Source organism: Lepidothrix coronata, unplaced genomic scaffold (genome assembly GCF_001604755.1).
Source record: "Lepidothrix coronata isolate B3197 unplaced genomic scaffold, Lepidothrix_coronata-1.0 Scaffold199, whole genome shotgun sequence".
Taxonomy (NCBI): domain Eukaryota; kingdom Metazoa; phylum Chordata; class Aves; order Passeriformes; family Pipridae; genus Lepidothrix; species Lepidothrix coronata.
The window spans coordinates 1623067-1642021 of NW_016690379.1; the positions used below are offsets into that span (position 1 = coordinate 1623067).

Here is an 18955-nt window from a genome sequence, read left to right on the forward strand (position 1 = left end):
CCACCGAGGGGAGTTGGTGAAACGAGCGTGGCCCAAAGATCCCTCTTTGTTCATCTGTGTCAGTCTGGAAATGAAACAGAGGAGGGAGGAGGAAACGGGGTGAGGAGACTGGGATGGAGCAGGTTCAGTCAGGGTTTGTACAGCACTTTGCTCAGTGGGATCTGGTCTCCGAGGATCCACCTTGCTCCTGAAGAGCCCCCAGGGCCATCGGGGACGCTGCAGGGAGGAGGAGGAGATTCCCAGGAAGGCACCAGCAAGAGAGACTAAGGTGCTCCTGCAGCAGTGCTGAGGTCCCAAAAGAGAGAGAAAGAGAGGGAAATGGAAGGGAAAAAAACTTCCTTTTGTTCTCCACCAGGCAAAGCCTCGGGCATGGATCACTTCCAAAGGGTCCAAGGAGGCAGGAGGATTTACAGCTCTGGGATTATACACTTTGCATAGATATAAAGCACTGGGCCACGTGGCCAGAGCAGCAGAGTCAGGGTGGGGTGAAGGATGAGTCCCAAACACAGTGTCCTTCAGCTCTTCTAGGAAAACTCCACCTTCCTCCTCCCACCTCTTCCCAGCTCATCCTCGCTCTGTGCCTCTGCGATCTACCCCCAAACTCTGAACTGTGGGAAACTGGTTTTTTTCTAACAAAGCTGGTTTTCTTCCTCCTCCAGAAAGTGTCTGATCTTGCAACCAAAATATTGAAAACCTTTAAAAAGTGAAAATTTTCAGCTGAAGGATTGTGATCCCATGTTTGCCTTGACTGGGAACAATCCCATTTTGGCATAAGGTTGACAGAAAGATGACATCTTCCACAGAAAAGGTCAGTTTGGGTTTGTCCTGAATCCCATCCAAGGCAAAGCAGCTCTGAATCAGGCAACATCCTCATCCTTCCAGGAAAGTCCTCTCCAAGATGAATCCAAAGCCCGTTACCACAGGTTATGAATTGGCATTTCTGGCAAATGGGTGGTGGAGAACATCTCCTTTGGTTTCTATTTTTTCCTCTATGGAAAGAGCAACTTCAGGAACAAAATTTGACTTCTCTGAAGATGCTCATCTGAAAAATCTGTATTTGCTGATGGGAACAAGTCCCCTGAATTCCTCTGCTTCCCGCCTTGTCTCGGATTCTCTCTCTCCTTCTTTCAAGGCAAAACAAGGAAAAGAAACATGTGGAAAGATGAGAAAGAGGGGAATTTGGGATAGGAAAATATGGAGAAAATGAGGGAAGAAAGTACCTTTTCCCTTTCAGAGCAGTGTTTTGGGCATGGAGCTCTGCGTTGACACAGCTAAACCCCAGAGTCCCATCCTTTCCAAGGTGGAAATTCCAAGAGATGGGCAGCAAAGCTGGTTTTCCACCCAAATTACTCCAGCTATTGTCATTCCTGTGGAGCTGCGGTGCCCAGCAGTGCCCACGGCGCAGCCCCGTGCCCGCTCCCTGCCCTGCCCGGGGGTCCGGGGCTCACCCCGGGGCTCCTCCCGGGAGCGGGACCAGCCCCTCCCGGGGCAAACCCGCAGCTCTGGGCGCCGCATCCCCCGCCGGCACGGGGCTGGCGAGCCCGGGGGTCCCGCGCAGACCCTCGAGGGAGGTCCGAGGCCCGCGGGCTGCCGAGCACACGGAGCGATCCGGCTCTGCCCGGACGCGCTGGCGGGGCCGCGGCCGCTGCGGAGCTCTTGGACCCCGCTCGCCTCTTGCGTAAAGCCAAGCGATGATGCACCGAGTTCCTGTAAGTGATGAGCGGCTCCTGGCTCCCTGCGAAAGCCACAGGCCGCTGCCTGCCCGGGGGCTGGCACCGCTCCCCCTGCCCTGGCCCAGGGGGCCCCTGCAGCTTGGCCAGAAATCCCTCGGGGATTCTCCCGGAGGGGGATCCCGACACCCCGGGAGCTGCACACGGAGAGGGGGACACGGGGAAATATTGTGGGGGGTGCAGCAATTTGGGCTCAGCCTCAGCCCTAACCTTAACCCCGGCCCTTGGCAGCCCCCCTGGCCGGCAGCTGGGCTGTGCCTCAGTTTCCCCGCATTGCACGGGCAGCCCGGGCTCAGCTGGATTTTAGGGAGCCGAAGGTGATGGATAAAGGAGAGGCAGCTGTGAGGCAAAACCCCCGGTGCCTGGAAGGGCTGCTCCCACACAGGGAGAGGAGGATGTGGCGAGGGGGGGTCTCCAGACAGTGACCGATTTCCCTCCGTGCCTGCAAAGCCTCAGCCTGGGGGAGGAGGGAGCTGCGAGCAGAGGAGCTGCAGGTCTCCCAGCCCCGATGGAGCCGGACCCCCTCTCAGAACCCTGCGAGCCGTGTCGAGCCAAGCTGTGCCACCAGCACAGACACACGGACACAGGACACCTGGCTCCCCTCTCCCCATGGGCGTGTGCCACCGTGTGGGAGGTTATTTTTTTCCCTCTCCTCATTTTTTTTTCGTTTCTCTGCTTTTCCAACAACGTTACTCATCTGGAGCAGGACCCGGCACCCACCACTCCCGTCTGCACTCCCTGCTCCTGGTGTTTGTCTGCCTTGTTTCCTTCGGGGAGATGCTCACTCGCACGTGGTGGCTGCTTGTCTGAGCCGTCACGGTGCCGAGCGGGAATTACTCATGGTGTAAGGTTTGAGGAAGGAGGGGGAAGGCCAGATTCAATGCTTTGTCTGCAGTTGTTCATTTCTCACTCTTTGATACATTTTTTTTCCCCTCCTCTCTTTCTTCTCCTGCCAATGTTCTCCATTCTGGCTCCCTGAGCTCCCTCCTCCTTGGTCTTACACTGGGGCTGGAGAGTCTGGCTAAGTCCCTGTGGGATGTAAAATGTCCTTTGCTGCACTGTCCCATGGGTGCAAAATGGCCCCTGTTCCCTCATATCCAGCTGGAAGAACTCATCCCTCCTCTTGGGACCCCCCTCTTCCCACTCTGCCCACTTCCACCGCTCCACAGTTGCCCAACTTTCCCCTGTCTCTGCCATGACATCCCCACATGGCACCGGCCACCACAGCACCAACACGCTGCCCAAGGGGGACCAGAGCCCGCCCCACCATCCCTCCAAGGGCCGAGGGCCTGGTGTGTGACACCTCAGCCATCATGAGGCAGAACAGCAGGATAGAGGTGGGAAAAACAAACCTGGAAAGCCCCAGATCCTTGTTCCAGGCTGAGGGCTCAGCCAGGCTCCCCAGAGGGTCCCTGCCAAGGGTGGCCGTGGGAATTCCCACGTTGGCAATGCCAGGGCACAACCCAGTGTGTGCCTGGGAAGACTCAACAGAGAAGCATTCGGGACACACGGTCCTTCCCCTGCTCCGCGCAAACCCGCGGCAGATCAATGAATATTTTAACAAAGAAATATTTCATTAAAAGGGTTGATTGCTTAATGAACTGCCCCCGTGAGCCATCAAAACGCGATGGTTTTTTTTTTCCTCCCTTTAACGAAGGCGAAGATTCATATCACGAAGAACTGGCTTATCAAATTACCGTAATAGCCTGTGTAGACCCAGCCCGTGGAGCGGCGCGGGGAGCCCGGGGGCTGCTCCCCCCCGGGGTGAGGCTCCACGGACCCCACGGGTGTGTTCAGGTGGCACCAAACAAGGTGGGACCGGAGCAGGGTCCCTGGGCACTGCTGCAGTGGGATCCCTAAATCCCATGGCTGGGATGGCAGGAGGCAGGTCTGCTTTCGTTTGGGCTGCCAATATTTGAGGAGAAAGGAAATTATCTTCTTTTATTTTTCACAGTCCAAGAACATTGTGGTAAAGGGACATTCTGATGTCTGAGGCCACGAATCCAGCACAGCTCTGCTGGGTTTGCACCAGGACTCCAGGCTCCAATGCCTGGCTCTCGTCTTGGAATCACAGAATCAGAGAATGGTTTGGGTTGGAAGGGACCTCAAAGATCACCCAGTTCCAACCCCCTGGGGTGATTAAAACAGACAGGCATCCAAAAATGTAATCTCTCTCTCTCTTATCCATAGTGGGTGCTTGTTTGTGTGCCCTGATGAAACCACTGATGCTGCTGCCACTTCCCCAGAGCTGCCAGGCAGGATGCCAGCTCTTCTTCCTCGCTCCTTTTGGAAGTTCCCACTGCATCGCCTTTTTAAAGTTTATTAATGAAAATATTCCTCTTCATCCCAGGTTTCCTAACAGCTCCACTCAGGGTGAGAGCTGCCAGGGGCTCCGCAGGGCTCCGGGCTGGGCACGGCTGGCGGGATCGAGTCATTAACAGGCGGGAAATGAACAATAACCTGACAAGAAACGACCAATTTTCCATCAATTAGAGCGAAGCCTCTTTTTGTCTTTTAGTAAAATTAAGTTTTGCTGACTGGTGATTACTTTGGTCTGATGACAATTCATTAACATTTACACGGGGAGGATGCTAATGGCACGGCAGGAGGAGGAGGAGGGGGAAAGGTGGTGAAGCAGACTGTGCACTTGGATAGAAATGTGGGTTTGGAGGAGGTCTGGAGGTCAAGGTCTAGCCTGGTCAGTGCTCCAGCAGCAGGACAGGACGAGGAGGAAGGGGGAAGCAGCCCCAGAGCAGGGCAGCAGGAAGCCATGGAGCACAAAAGCGCTTTGTTTGGGCTGGAGTGCAGCCCCTCGAGCCACTGCCCCCACCGAGGGCTCCTTGGTTTAACAACACTGCTGCATCCCTGGGGCTGGCACCAGATCCAGGCCCTGGCCAGAGCCACCGAGTTGCTCTCAGGAGCGAGGGGACAGCAGGGACACGTGCAGCCCATGCCTGTGCTCACTGTGCTCTTGTACCAGCTCCAGCCCCTGCAGGATGGGAACGGGGTGGCAGCAGGGCTCTGAACCTGGCAAGAGCAGGGATGGGCAGTGGCAGGAGTGGGCAGTGGCAGGAGTGAGCTGGTCCTGCAAGACCAGCCAGGGAAGTCCCCACCAAAACCTTGAGCCACTGCCTAAAGCAGACAATGGAGCCCAAACTTCTGTCAGAGAGTACAGAACACTGAGTCCTGTCCTGCAGACACGAATATATGTGAATATGAACCTGCAAAAATCAAGTCATTCAATGGATCAGAGCTGCCTCTGTTGGTGGATTAGGCCTCCTCATCCTATAACTCAACCAAAGGCAGGAGTTTCTCAGGCTGCTGCTCCATTTGCACACACCCCTGGATCAGATGTGTCTGTACCTGAGCCGGTTTGGAGGGGCCCTCACCTCACAGGAGCCCCCTCAACCATCCTCTGCTCTTTTGAAAACTTTCTCGGGCAAACCTAACCCCAAACTTCCGCTTGTATTTTCTTATTTGTACAAGCTCCCCAGTGATTCCAACTCTGGCACTCATCCGCTCCGGGGTTCTGCAGAAAGGAGCTGCCTGTGCAATCCCTTCCCAGGGAAGCGGGCAGGGATTAGATCATCCCAAGGCGATTGTGAAAGCGGAGGGAGTATTTACTGTAAGAGGCCTTTGATTCAGCCAGGAGGGTGTTCGAGGGCTCCGTCAATGGGATTGGGAATGTGTTGAATCAGAGGCACAGCCGAGCCCTCCCTGCCCGCACTCCAAACTCCAGGTCCCGGGACATTTCCTCAAATCCCCGTCCTGCCAAAGGGCAGCAGTGGCTGGGCCTGAAGGATGCAAAGATTTAGTCAGAAAAAAGGTCACGTTCTCACCAGGTTTTCCATTTCTTCCCCCAGCTAACTGCAAGTTCAGGAAGGGGGAAATCTGCAGTTGGATTTTTAACAGGACCCAGCAGGGCAGGATGGGTAACACAGGGATGGTTGGCTCCATGTGCTTTTCTGTCACCCTATTTATAACTTTATTTGGGAGGGGATTTCCACAAAACCCCATAAAAACCGGGGTTTCCCATCAAAAAGCTTTTCAAGTTCCTTCATGACCTTTGTTCAACAATGACCTAATTTCACTCAAACTCTGGCACAGCCTATTCTTGATGTGGGAGGAGAAGTGGTATTCAAAATTGGGTCAGTTTTCATTAAAAACGCTTCCGTTTACTAATAGTTTTTCATGTGTTGGAAGGACTGGGATCGGCTGCAGACGCCGCGCGGCGCAGAGGGGACGGCTGCCCTTCTTGGCTGCAGAAATGGGTTAATCTTCCTGGGAAATCACTCCTCACCACTGGTGATGCTCAAGGACTTTCTGGCTCTCAGCTCAGGCCTTTCTCCCCCGAAAGGCTCGGATGGATGCGGTGCCTCAGTGGTGCCCATGAACGGCCCCTTCCCGAGGGTCCTGGCAGGGTGCTGGGGGTGAGGAGCGGGGAGGGAAGGGGCTGCTCCAAGCTGGGCTGTGGTGGTTGTGCCCACTTCCCATGTGTAACTCACCCTGTGGGTGTAACACGAGCTGTGTGCTGGCCAGGGAGGATCCAGTCCATCCCTGCCCTGGGAAAGAGGCAGGAGGGAAAGACAACAGCAACTGGGTGGCTGGAACATCCCATACCCTGACCTAATTCAGAGCCTAATCCAAAGCCTGCCCTAATCAGGGGGAATCTGAATCTTAAAGTCTGATCCTCCCCCCAATAAAGCAAATGGGAAGATGCAGTGGGATTCGGGAGCTGGGGACCAGCTGCTGTGGATCCGCAGAGGCTCCTCAGGGCTCCCGGGGACCGAGCAGGGCACTGGGTGTGGGAAGGGACCGTGGCCTTGGGTCTGGTCCCAGAGAGGCGAGAGCTGCAAAAGTCACTTTTTGGAGCCGTTCAAGCTGGGCCGGGGGGGTGGCTGCACTCAGAGAGGCAGAGCCCACGGCCCCTGTGATCGAACCCTGCGAGAGCCGCGGGATGGGCGAAAACCGGCAATAAAACCAGCAAAAACCGGCTGAGCTGGAGGAGGAAGCAAAGCGAAGCAAAGAACCAGCTCTCGGACCTGCTCCTGCTTCTCAAATGGGCAAATTATGCAGCCATTTCACGGGACACTTAGGAGTCAATTTGCAACGCGGCTCAGGGGGGAAATTGGGCACATAATTCCCCCGAACAATAACCGGAGCAGCCGCTTAATTTAACTCCGCGCCTGTACCTCGTTAGCGCGTGCCGGGGGAGGATGCTGCGGGTGCCGGGGCCACGTGCCCGCGGTCCCGCCGGATCCCGGCGCTGCCGGCGAGGCCCGAGGGCAGCGGGTCCGGCTCCCGGGCCAGGCCCCCGTGTCCCAGCCCGGCCCGGCCCCGCGCCGCCGGGCTCCGGCAGCCCCCGAGCACAGTGGCAGCAGGCTGTTCTCATTACGGCCCAATGAGGCTGTTTACTCACCCAGCTGGAGACAGTTAGAGAGTGATAAATAATGAAAGAGAAAACATGATTTTCCCCTCTGTGGTTTCTATTTGTGTAACCATATGTCACAGCTCAATACGGCCGCGTTTTTTTTCCCCCGCTTTATTCAGGAAAGAGTTGATTTTTTCCATAGAGTGGCGATTTTTCCCCAACTTCTTGGGGGTTTTTTTCTAGTGCAGTGACAGAAGTATTTCTGTTTGTTTTCTTGTGGAAGGCGCTCGTACTCAGACTCCTTAAAGTCTGGCTTGTCCCAGGAACTGCAGAGGTTTGATAGGATTGTTCTCAGCTTCTTTTCAAATACCTGTCAGGGGCTGTGGGGAGAAGAAACAGCTGAGAGCAGCAGGGAAGGCTCAGCACCCCGGGCGAGCAGAGCTGAGCCCACGTCGCTCCGGCTGCAGCAGCTTCACACCAGAGGGTAAAACACACTGGAGCTTCCCCTGGCAAGGGAAGGGAGGGGTAGATGAGCGATAACTGGGCTGGTTTTGCAGCAAGGCTCTGTGGGTGCTTTGTGAGGATAATGGAGCACTCGCAGGTGGGGAAACTGAGGCAGGGAGTGCTGCAGGGGGTCACCCAGAGACCCTGCAGCCAGGTACCCTGTGCAGCCCCGGGCATCTGCTCTGATCCATCCGGGAGTTTCAGAAGCAGGGCTTTAACTGGGGGAGAAGGAGGAGGTGGGAGAAGGAGGCAACATGAGGAGGAGATCTTGGGTGAGCGTGGCCCTTTCCCCGAAGGAAAGGCCCTGGCAGCGCCTGGCACAGGCCGGGTGGCGGCAGGGAGAGCTCAGGGTGCACATCCTGCTCTGCCCACCCGTGCCCTGGGGAGGGCAGGTCCCTGCACGGCCCCTCTCCCTCCCCGCCAGGTACCTCACACCTTCCTCCTGCAATTATCCCCTGCCCCCCCCCCGTGCCGCATCCCAGCTGCCCGGCGTCTCTTCTCCTGCCATGCCCCCGGAGCTGCCGGCGCTGTTGGGAGCTCTTGGCACATCCCGTGGATGAGTTTCCCCTTGGAGCGTTCTCGGCCAGGGGCGTGCAATGTGTTTTTTTGCCCTAGCAAGTTCTCCGGCTTCATAACATCCTCTTCCCGCAAGATACATCGTTTTGGGAGAGCAATTATCCGAGTGACCTCATCCATGTCTGCGGCATGAGGTCACCAACGTTCGGGAGGTGTGGACCAGCCCGGTCCAAACGGGGTGTGCCAGGAGCTCGGCTCGTCCCAACCCAGCATTTGGGCTCGCTCCAGAGCCCCATCCCATCTCCCAGGAAACTGGAAATTAATTGTGGCACAATTCCCAGAGGCCAAACCAGGTACCTGAGCGTGGATGCAGCAGCGGCTGGATGGGTGTGAGAGCCCGAGTGGTGCCAACCCCCAACATCCCTGCCCCACTCACTGCCGTGGGTTTAGGGGAGCAGAATCATGGAATCATGGAATATACGGAGCTGGAAGGGACCCACAAGGATCACTGAGTCCAAGCCCTGGCCCTGCACAAACACCCCAACAATTCCACCCTGTCCCTCAGGGCGTTGTCCAAACCCTCCTGGAGCTCTGGCAGCCTTGGGGCTGTGCCCACTGCCCTGGGGAGCCTGGTCAGTGCCCAACCACCCTCTGGGGCAAGAACCTTTTCCTGAGATCCAACCTGACCCTGCCCTGGCACAGCAATAATCCCAGCATGGCTGGAAAGGGGATCATCCTCTGCTCCCCAGCCCTGCACACACACACACACACGTGTGCACACACACTGCACAGGCATTTCCGCACCACTTTGCCTCTCTGGTTCCCACATCTGCTCTGGTGATGCTCAGCAGTGACTGGTTGGGGTGAAAATGGTATTTAACTGCTGCACCAGCACCCTCCAGGTCTCAGAGGTGAGGCCTCGCCAGCGAGACTGTTGTCCAAAATATGCCCAAATTTACCCAAATGCTGCAAAGGCAGCTGTTCCCCAGACTGGAGCCACCACATCCCAGCAAAACAACCCCAGTTCCGAGTGTGAGCCGTGTGCTGAGTGCCTGAACACTTTAGCGTTGATGGATTTGTCCTTTTTTAAAGCAATTAACTGAGAGAAATCAGTATTTTCTTGCTTCAGGTCACAACAAGCTCTCTCTGCAGGGCTTGAGCTGCAGACTGGGGGAAGATGGACCCTGCTGGTTCCCCAACCCCCTTTCCTGCCCCAGCAATTTCACAGCCCAAACCTGCTCCTCAGCCCTCCCAGTCCTGCTCTTCTCCCCGCAAGCACCACAAAATAAGGGCTGGGAATTCGTTGCAGGTTAATTGGGGTTATTTCATATTAAAGCCCCTTTGCCTCTGTAACCAAACCTTTGTTGCACATGCTTCCAATGTGTCTTCCTGCACCTCTGCCAGCACAGAGGGGGTTTGTGCTCTGGAAAGGAGATAGGGATGCTTCCCCCTTCCTGCAGCAGCTCCTGCAGCCCAGGTGATGTCCTGGCCCACATGGGACGTGCCACTTCTTTACCTGTGTCCCCTCCTGCTGTGGGTCACACCAGCCAGCAGGTGACAAACCCCAAATCCTCTTGCCATGAGTTGAACATGGGTGCAGGTGCCATCCTGGAGTCCATCTAGATGGCAGCTGGAGGGAATACAAAGCCTCTGGAGAGGATAGGTTCTTTGTTATTTATTAAAGGCCCATTCAAAATGTCTTTCCATGCTTGTTCCTGTGTGTTGAGCAGTTCATTAAAGCACCCGCCTTTCCTGTCATAAACCCACGGATGCAGGCTCGTAAAATCCAAATATCTCGTCAGCTGGGAACTGAATCTGACACAACCGCACGGGAATACCAAACCAGCTCCCTCCAGCAACACTTCTACCTGCAGATCCCTCCTCTCCAGGCCTCCACCCCCACCTCCACAGCCATTCCAGGGAGCATCCAGGCTCTCCATCGCTTTTTCCACTCCCGGCTGTGCAAACACCCGGCCCCTGCTCCCTCCGGCTGCTCTCGCCTCCTGCTCCGCTCCCCCCCGGCACGGCCTGGGTTAACGGGAGGCACTTGGATGGAAAAGGCCCTTTTTTATTGTAGCAGCAGATAGGGAGAAGGAAAAGCCTTCGAATCATTTATCTGGCTCGCAGTGTCGCTAATGCCCTCGGCTGCAGGCCAGCGTGAGATATTGGGAGGTAAATCGGCCAAGTCATGCTGTACAAACATTGCAGAAGAGAAAGATATTTCCAGGCTCTTGCAGGAATCCAGCCCTCCTCCCGCCGGCCTCAGAGCCCACTTTACCTTCAGCTGTGGGTGTTCAAAGAGCAGGAGAACTTCACCCCGAAGGCGGGGGGTTCCCGGCGATGTGTCTGCCCTGGCACCAGCCAGGCTCCTCATGGAGCATCCCCAGGGATGTTCTTGTCTGGGCAGTGGGCAAAGTTGGCTTTTTAGATTAATAATGGATTTAAACTTCCCGAGGACTATGTGTATTTTCAACAATATACACATATTTTTTATCACTTACAACATTTTAATGGATAGGTTCTTTGTTATTTATTAGAGGCCCATTGAAAATGTCTTTCCACTCTTGTTCCTGTGTCTCAAGCAGTTCAGTAATACTGCCACCTTTCCTGTCATAAACCCACACTGGAAGTGTTTGGATCTGGGGTTTGGGGCCATCCCCTTTGCAGAGGTGCAGAAATCCCCAGACCCCGCAGCAATCCAGGCCCTGTGCTGTTGTTGCAACAGAACATGAACAAGGAGACTTCAGCCTGCAGATCATTCCCCTTCTGTCCCAGAGACTGTCCCAGAGACTGTCTCAGAGACTCAAAGCGAGACGGGCTCGTCTCGGGGCTCTGCACATCACCAGGAGTGTCTGCTCCCTGTCACACCAACGGGAGCGAGCTCGTGGCACCTGCCCCTCTCAGTGCAGGGCTGGAGACCCCCAGAGACTCCCCCTTTTCCTCCCTGGAGTTTATCCCCACCCTGGCCAGGCCGTGGGCTCGCTCGAGCCTGGCTGGGCACGTGGGTGGGCGAGGGGAAAGGCAGGAGGCTCCCTCAGAGCTGCTGTCCCCCCCAGCCCCCGGCCCAGTGATGTGTTTATCACAGTGTTCACAGCTCCCAATCGATGGTGGGTTGGGAAAACACTCCAGCACATCATTATCATAACGACCTGGCCGTGAATTTGGCACACGGGGTCTTGGGGTGACGGTTTCATCCCCCCCAGCAGCACCCTCTCCCTTTTCCCTGCCCATCCCTTGCTCCTGGCTGACTCCCATGGGATGTCCAGATCCCACAGCCACCAACCAGCAGCCCTGAGTCCTGGCTGAGCTCTGGAGCCTCCACCAGCACCGAACCCCGTCCTGCTCTGCCTGCAGCCCCCCGGGACCCCGCGCTTTGCTGGAGGGCACGGGCTGAATCATCCGGTAACACAGAAATCTCCGAGTCCTCTTTAGATGTCCCAGGAGGAGGCAGATCTGAGGGAAGGCAGCGGAGATGATGCCTGCAGCAATGTCAGTGCTAGAACAGCCGGGCTGACAGGATTCAGAGCAGGGATTAAGGTTGGGATCAGGGATGTGGGGGAAATGAAAAAAGACTCTGGCTTTTCAGGAGCATCTCCGCGGTGTTTGTGCTCGTGTTTGCTGGGAGGAGGACGGGCTCCTGGCTTTAAAAGGCTCCCAAAGAGGCCAGAGTTCACCTCGGAGCTGCAGCAGGAGGTGTCTGAGGGGAGTGAGGATGCAGTGGAGACTTTCTGCTGTCCCTGGAGCAGCTGGACCGTGGTCACAGGGAGAGCCCAGGCAGACCCAGTGCTGCCCCGTGGGAGGATGCACTAAACACCCCTGGAGCCTGAGGAGCATCTGCCTTTTCACAGAAGTTTCCAAAATGTCACTGTTTCACTTCCCAACCAAACTATTCCCACTTCCACAGTGCTTCTGGGATGGGTCATCCCTGACTCCCTCCCGGGCTGGGGCAGCAGACACCAGGGTGGTGACAACTCTCCCTGCAGCTGCAAATCCCTTTGCTCCAGGGTGGTTTTATTCCACAAGGGAAAGCAGAGCAGCCTCCTCTCCCCACGCTCCAGCCCCTGCCAAAAGCAGGACCATGGGAACCGTGGGAACCTCAGGGAGAGCAAGAAAGGAGGAGGAAAAGCCAGGTCAGTGGTGCAGCTCATTTAGGTGCCAGACACCGGGACCACCAGGGACCCCAGCAGGCAAGGGACCACCTCAGTCCCTGCTGCTCCCCACCGTGGCCCCAGGAGACCCAGCCACTTGTCACCTGGTGTCACAACTTTGCCCTGCTTCCCCTGTCCCCAGGGAGGGGCTGCTGTGTGTTTGCACCCCAGCAAGCAGAGCTGGGGGTCTCCCTTCCCAAAGGCTGCTCTGGGTCCTCTCCCTCATCTGCAGCGCCCAAGGGACCAGCACTGCTTCATTTCTCCCTGGTGAGCTGGGGAAGGGAGGACACAGCCCAAGCTGGATGCTAAGGAAAGCAAAACCTACCTAAAACTGCATTTCCATGAAGGAAAGGTCCCACCTGCTCCAGAGTGGGCTGAGGATCCCCGGGTGGGCTCAGGATCCCCGGGTGAGCTCAGGATCCCTGGGTGGGCTCAGGATCCCCAGGTGGGTTCAGCCCTCCCACACTGAGCGATCCCAGGCACTGGAGGGGGGTCCCCCCACACCCCCAGCCCCCTCCTCCTGCTCTTATCTCTGGGGAGGGGAAGGGGCTCGGGGTCCCTCCGTGTGGCAGAGGAGGTGTCCAGCTCCAAACGCTCTCCAGAGCACCGAAGGGGGGGCTGCTTTAATCCACGGGCTCTGCAACCTCCACTGTCCAGGCAACACTTCCAGTCCAAGCAAATCTGGATTCTCTTCCCCCCCAGCCTATTTCTCTCCCTTTCTTGCCTTTTTTAACCCTTCTCTCTTATCTCCACACAGACTAGGAACTTTCTCACAGCGCTGCCCACCCTCCTTGAGGCTCCTCCACACTCTTTGTTCCCGGTTTGCACCAGTGGCCCCACAGGCACCCTTTCCTCTCACAGCAACTTGAGGAGGCAGAGCCTCACGAGGCCCAGAGCTGCTCGAGACATGCTCATGGACCACACACTCCAACACCCTCCTCCTCTTCATCACTCCCACTCCTTCATTTCAGAGCTCTATCTTTTTCCCCGTCGAGATACAAAAGCACCAAGTTTCCCTTCAGGTCCCTCTTTCCCCTTCTCCCCTCCCCTCGTCCCACCCTCTGTTTCCCGTGTGTGGGGTTTTTTTTTTTCCTTCCTTCCTTCCTACCCCTCTCCCTATTTCTTTTTTTTTTTTTTGTTTATTTTTTTTTTTAACTTTGGGGGTTTTTTTGTTTTGTTTGGTTGGTTTTTTTTTTTTTTTTTTTTTTTTTTTGTTTAAGTTTTTCTTTTAACTTTCAAGGTCACCACGGACAGACAATGCCACCAGTGCCTGTTTGATATGTGAGCGCTATTGGCGTCCATTGCCACGGTTTCCGTGGTAACACAGTAACCATTAATTTTCAATTAAAGTAGACAAAAAGCCCGATGACAGCTCCAGGTCTGCTGAAGATGTCAAGAATCCGTATTAATATACAGCAAGAGAGCATAATTGTGTGTCCATCTTCCCGAGCAACGAAAATGGAGGGATAATTACCAGCTAGAAAGCCACTCTGTAATTTTGTTCTTACTGTCACCACAACCCTACATATTAGCATAAATTAAAAGCAGGGTTTATTGTTACCAAAGTGCATTGATATTTCCAGCCTATTTTCTTCCTTTTAACTGTTTGTTGTTGATGAGTGACTCCTGGACACATGGTGGGTGAGCCCCCAGGAGCAATCGAGATGCCAGGAAGTAATGGATGAAGCTTTGCGATGCCACCCAGGTGGAGGGAAGGGAAGGGGAGATGTGTGGAGGTGGGCAGAGAACTCACAGCCCTCTTCCATCCTCCACATCCACGAGGAGCTCCATCCCCAGCAGGGTCCGTCCCAACCCAGCTCTCCATGGACGATGCCCACGTGTCCCAAAGCAGCTCCTCGGGTTTCTCCACGGAGCTGGAAGGGGTGCAGGTCCCTGACTGCTCCACGCTTGGTGACAGCCACTGAATTCATGAATTTAAGTGAATGGAAAAGAGCGGGTTCCTTGTATCATATCCAGAGAAAGCTGTCCTTCAAACGGGAATTTAGTGTAATTACCCTTAAGGGAGCGATCCTCAGGCAGTCAGTCACAACACTGACCCGCTGCTTGGATCTGACAGCGAAATTACAGGCTGTGTACTCAACAAAAGGGGCTTCCTTCCTTCTGAGAGGGACATGAAATGCTGAGGTTTGAAAAGAAAAGCATTGGCTTCTGGGTTGTAAATCAGTGCCTCACACAGGACTTTCCTTTGCACAGAAATGGCAAGGGGGTGGAGGAGAATCAGACCAGGGAGGGGAACAGGCATGGGCTTTTTGCATGGGCTGCAAAAAGAACCAAGAAGCTCCAAACTCCCACCAAGCAAAGAAAGTGGGTTCTCAGGATTTGTCTGATGACACGCAGTGAGGTGATGGGGATGGTGAAGAGCAGGAGGGAATGGTCTGGCACATCCCTGTCCCTCTGCAGGAGCAGGGTCGTGGCACCAGAGCCACGACAAGCCCCAGCCTCCCCAGCTGCCACCACCCCCAAGATCTGAGGGTCACAAACCCCCTCTCGGGTGCTGCCACCACTCCCAGCAAGGACAGGCTTGGAGAGTTATGTCTGACCACAGGGTTGGGGTGAACAACAGTTGGTGTGAACCTGCAACAACGTGCAGGGTCAGAGAGCCCTCAGTGGGGTCAGGGGGTGCTGTGGGGCTCTGCCAGGTACCCCCCAGCTGGGCACCAGCCCTTCCCATCACCCACCCGGGGGAGACTGGAGAGCTCAGGGAGTTCAAAGCTGAGCAGAGAAGCAAAGATAAGAGGTTTGGAAAACATGACCCACGAGAGAGACTGGGGGAGCTGTGTCTGTTTAGTCTGGCCCGGAGAAGGGCAGGTGATAATGGCCTTGCTTTATAAAAGGTTGCTGTGGTGAGGACAGGGATCAACTGCTCTCACATTCCCAGTGTGGGAGGAGCAGGAAGGGGCTTTGCTTGCAGTTTTGGGATAGGGAAAACTTCTTACAAAGGTTCTGCAATATGTGACCAGGGGAGGTCACAATCTTTCACAAGAAGACTTAAGAGAAGAGGTTGGATGCCACCTGTGAGAGAGACCTGACCCTCTGAGCATCCCCCAGGCAGCACCACCTGGACTGGCAGAGCAGAGCTGGGTGCTCACCCTAAACCGGTCTCAGATGTTGATATTGCTGGGGCAGGGCTGAAATGAGCATTTCCATCACAAACTTCAAGGTGCTTCAATAAGCAGGTGGTGTGAACAGGACACTGAGCCCAGGACCTGTCCCAGACGTGGCAGGAGGAGCACTGAGTGCACCTGGAAGGTCTATATGTGCTATTGGGATCCCTCAGGATGAGGGAAGATGCTCTAAGTGCTATTTACAGGCCAAATTCAGCTTCTTGTTCCACGAGGGTAAATCTAGAGCAAGTCCCCTCTGACTGCACCTCCTTCCCCGAGACAGGCTGCTCAGCATCCACGTTCTGTTTAGTTTAGGGGGGAAAAGCCATCCAGATGATTTACAGGACAGGTCTGGAAGGGAAGGTGACAGAACCAGCTTGTCTCCAGGAGAGTCTCCGCTCCCTCTTTGCTGGTGTGTTTTCCTGTCCCGGCAGGCAAGGGCAGACTGACCCCCCTCAACCTCCCCTCCTGCTGTGGGACCCCCAGGAGCTGAGCTCCAGTGCTGGGGTGGGCACGTGGTGAGGATGGATCACAGGCACAGCTGGGTCTTGGACCAAAATGGGGCCAGTCATGATTAAAAGTAAGGAGGGAGGAAGGTGCCTCCCCATCTGGAATTGCTGCTCCCCTGGGGCACTGCCAGACCCCTCCTCAGCTCTGCCAGGACTGTCCCATCTCTGGGATCACTGTGGTGGGGGTGTGCCAGCAGGCTGCCAAGCACTGCCAGCTCTGTGCCCTACAGCCAATGTCACCTGAACACAACACACCTTTATCCAGCCCTGGCTGAGCTGCTGAAAGGCCGGTTCCGGGGGCAGAGGAAGGCACAGCACAGGGCTGTGGGGCTCAGGGATGCTGGGATCTGGGATCTGAGCCGTAGGGCTGTGGGGTCCAGGGATGCAGCGTTCAGGGATGTGGGGCTCAGGTGACTTTGAGCTCCACATCAGCCCCCGGCTGCTGCACGGCCAAGGGCAGCCTGGGCTGTGCATCCTTCCTTCCTCCCGTTCCCTCTGTGGGGCTCTTTCCACTCACAGCCCGTCCAAGGCGGGGGATCCCTCACAGACATTTATCTCTCAGTGCCTGGCACGGCGATCTCAGCAGCACCTCTGCACTCCCCTGGCTGCAGGGAAACACCGACACTCACCCAAACCCCTGCACCCCTCACACCCACACCGGGCTCCGTCCCCAGCCGTGACCCAGGACCTGTGTGACACCCAGCCCAGCCCCTCTCAAACCACCCCAGTCCACGCAGCCAGAGCCAGCAAAGGGTCAAAAAGATCCCAGCCCTGCTTTCCCCCCCTCGATATAAATACCAGCCTACCAGTCGACACAGAGTACATACATCTTAAACAAACACTTGGCCGGGCTGTTTATCTCCACAGCCTTTAAACAAACTCTTTCAAAGGTTTCTGCTGATATGAGAGATTTACTGAAAACCATTCGCCCTTCTTAAAAGCCTCTCAGTTTATGCTGCTCTGGGTGAAACGAATAGTGTTTGAGCCTGGAGTTTTCTGTCTTCTGACCGCATGTTTATCCGAGGGGCCACTGCTGGCTTTGATACGAGAGCAGCGCGGGCACAAATCTTTACGAGGGAAAATATAAAATAAACCCAGAAAGTCCGTGTGTGCGTGTGCGTGCGTGTGGCACGGGTGGAGGGGACCAGGCAGGGAGGAGGGAAGGGAAAGTTTTGTCCTTGTTGGGGTCACAGTCTCAGAATCACTGAGATTGGAAAAGACCTCCAAGACCATCGAGTCCACCCTGTGCCTGATCCCCACCTTGTCCCCCAGCCCAGAGCACTCAGTGCCATGTCCAGTCCTTCCTTGAACACCTCCAGGGGTGGGGACTCCACCACCTCCCTGGGCAGCCCCTTCCAACACCTGGCAGCCCTTTCTGTGAAGAAATTCCTCCTGAAATGCCATCCTTAGTGTCTCTGATCTGTGGGTCCAGCATCCCGTGTTGCTATCCCATCTCGTACACTATTCCCATGAAATGTTTCATCCCAGTGATCAGTGCAGAGCTCCCTGAGTTATATATTTCTAGCAGGTTTCAGCAGGGTCCATGACAGCCAGCTCATCACCTCCACAGGCACATCAGTGTCTCACTGCTCACTTCACAGAGCAGGGACCATAAAACCACCGGGAAAAACAAGAGATGTCAGAGTTACTGCCAGAGCAGTGAGGATGAGGATGAGGACCAGAATACCTGCACAGTGAGGAGCTCTACACTGTCTCTGCACTTTCAGCTCCATTTCACAGGTGGGGAGCCTGAGGCAGAGGGAAATGATGTGCTCAAGGACACTTGGGAAGTAAATGGGAGGGACTGGAGCTGAGTTTAAATGCCGGATAGTCCCACTTCAGGGAAGGCTGATCTGCTACTTCTGAGTCCTACACCAGCTGAAGAAATAAGAGAACAGACTGAAAGTGCTTTTGGAGGAGCTGAACCATGCAGTGGGAAAAGCATTTGCCCTCAGTATTTAGAAGTCACACCTTGGCTGTACCTGGGGCCGTTTGCCCTGCCCTGGGTGCGTGGTGCCCACACGGAGCTCTCCTGGCAGCTCTGCCACGGTGGCCACGTACTGGGAAACCTCACAATAAAGACAGAAACCTCACAATAAAGACAGAAACCTCACAATAAAGACAGTCCCCACCCCCGAGACCCTGAATGGAGTGACAGGGTGAAACATTCACCTTTTTCCAAGCACTTTACACCGTTTCTCCAGTGCTTTCCAAGGCAGTGACCGAGCCCTTGATGCACCATGCAGAGCAGCAATCTGCTCCCCTGCTTCCAGCAGCCCAGGGCTCTGCAGCGTTACGTGTCATTCCGTATTTACTGTCCTCCCTCGCTTATGACACACTCAGGCAGGGACCTGTTTGTTGTCAGTGTGACACCCACGTTGGTAAACAAGGCGAGTTTACCCAGCCCTCAATCAGGGAGCTGTCGATGGCTCCGCTTCCAGCGGCACAGCACCCTCGGGATGGCCAGGGCTGGGAGCCCACGGGCGATGCTCTGACATCCAATACCCTTGGGGTCCCTCACTCCCTCACACAGAGGACGAAGGGCTGCTCTTGCATCACCAAAAATCATCAACCTACACTGCAGGCTCTGCAGGGAAAAGTTGTAACCGGGTCTAGGCTCCTGGAGGTTTTATTTCCTTTTATTGCCATATGAATATTCCTCTCCTCCCTGATCTCCCAGGGTTTTAGCAAGCCGGAGGGAACAAAGCCACGGGACAGGTTTCAGAGTAAACAGCAGCTACCACGAGACTCGTGACACAATTGCAAAAGCTCTGGCCACCCAGCCACACTTGGAGATCTGACCTTGCTACCCCGGAAAGTGGAAGGTAAATAAAGAAAACCCCAACAGATTTCTCATGGAGAGCCATTGCAGCATCATGGTGTGGGTTTCCAGCCTGGTTTGGAATAAGCTGGAGGCCCCACATGGGATTTGTGAATGCTGGCATTGATGGTACAGCTTTTCCATCCCTTCTCTGGCCCCTCTGCTACGGGCAGGAGAAGCTCAGATGCTTCTGGGTCTCTCATGAGCCCCAAATCTGAGGCTGTGGGAGGG

General features: G+C 55.4%; 1 long non-coding RNA gene across 2 annotated transcripts; it reads right to left on the reverse strand.

The window, feature by feature from the left end:
- Window positions 1-10216: 10216 nt before the first annotated feature.
- LOC108505798 lies at window positions 10217-17946 on the reverse strand. 2 transcript variants are annotated; one of them, XR_001877592.1, is made up of 3 exons: window positions 17875-17946; window positions 10400-10520; window positions 10217-10312 (listed from the first exon to the last, which is right to left on the reverse strand). It is a non-coding gene; the product is annotated as an uncharacterized LOC108505798 (long non-coding RNA). The 2 variants fall into 2 exon arrangements; XR_001877593.1 differs by having other exon boundaries at window positions 17886-17944.
- Window positions 17947-18955: the final 1009 nt, after the last annotated feature.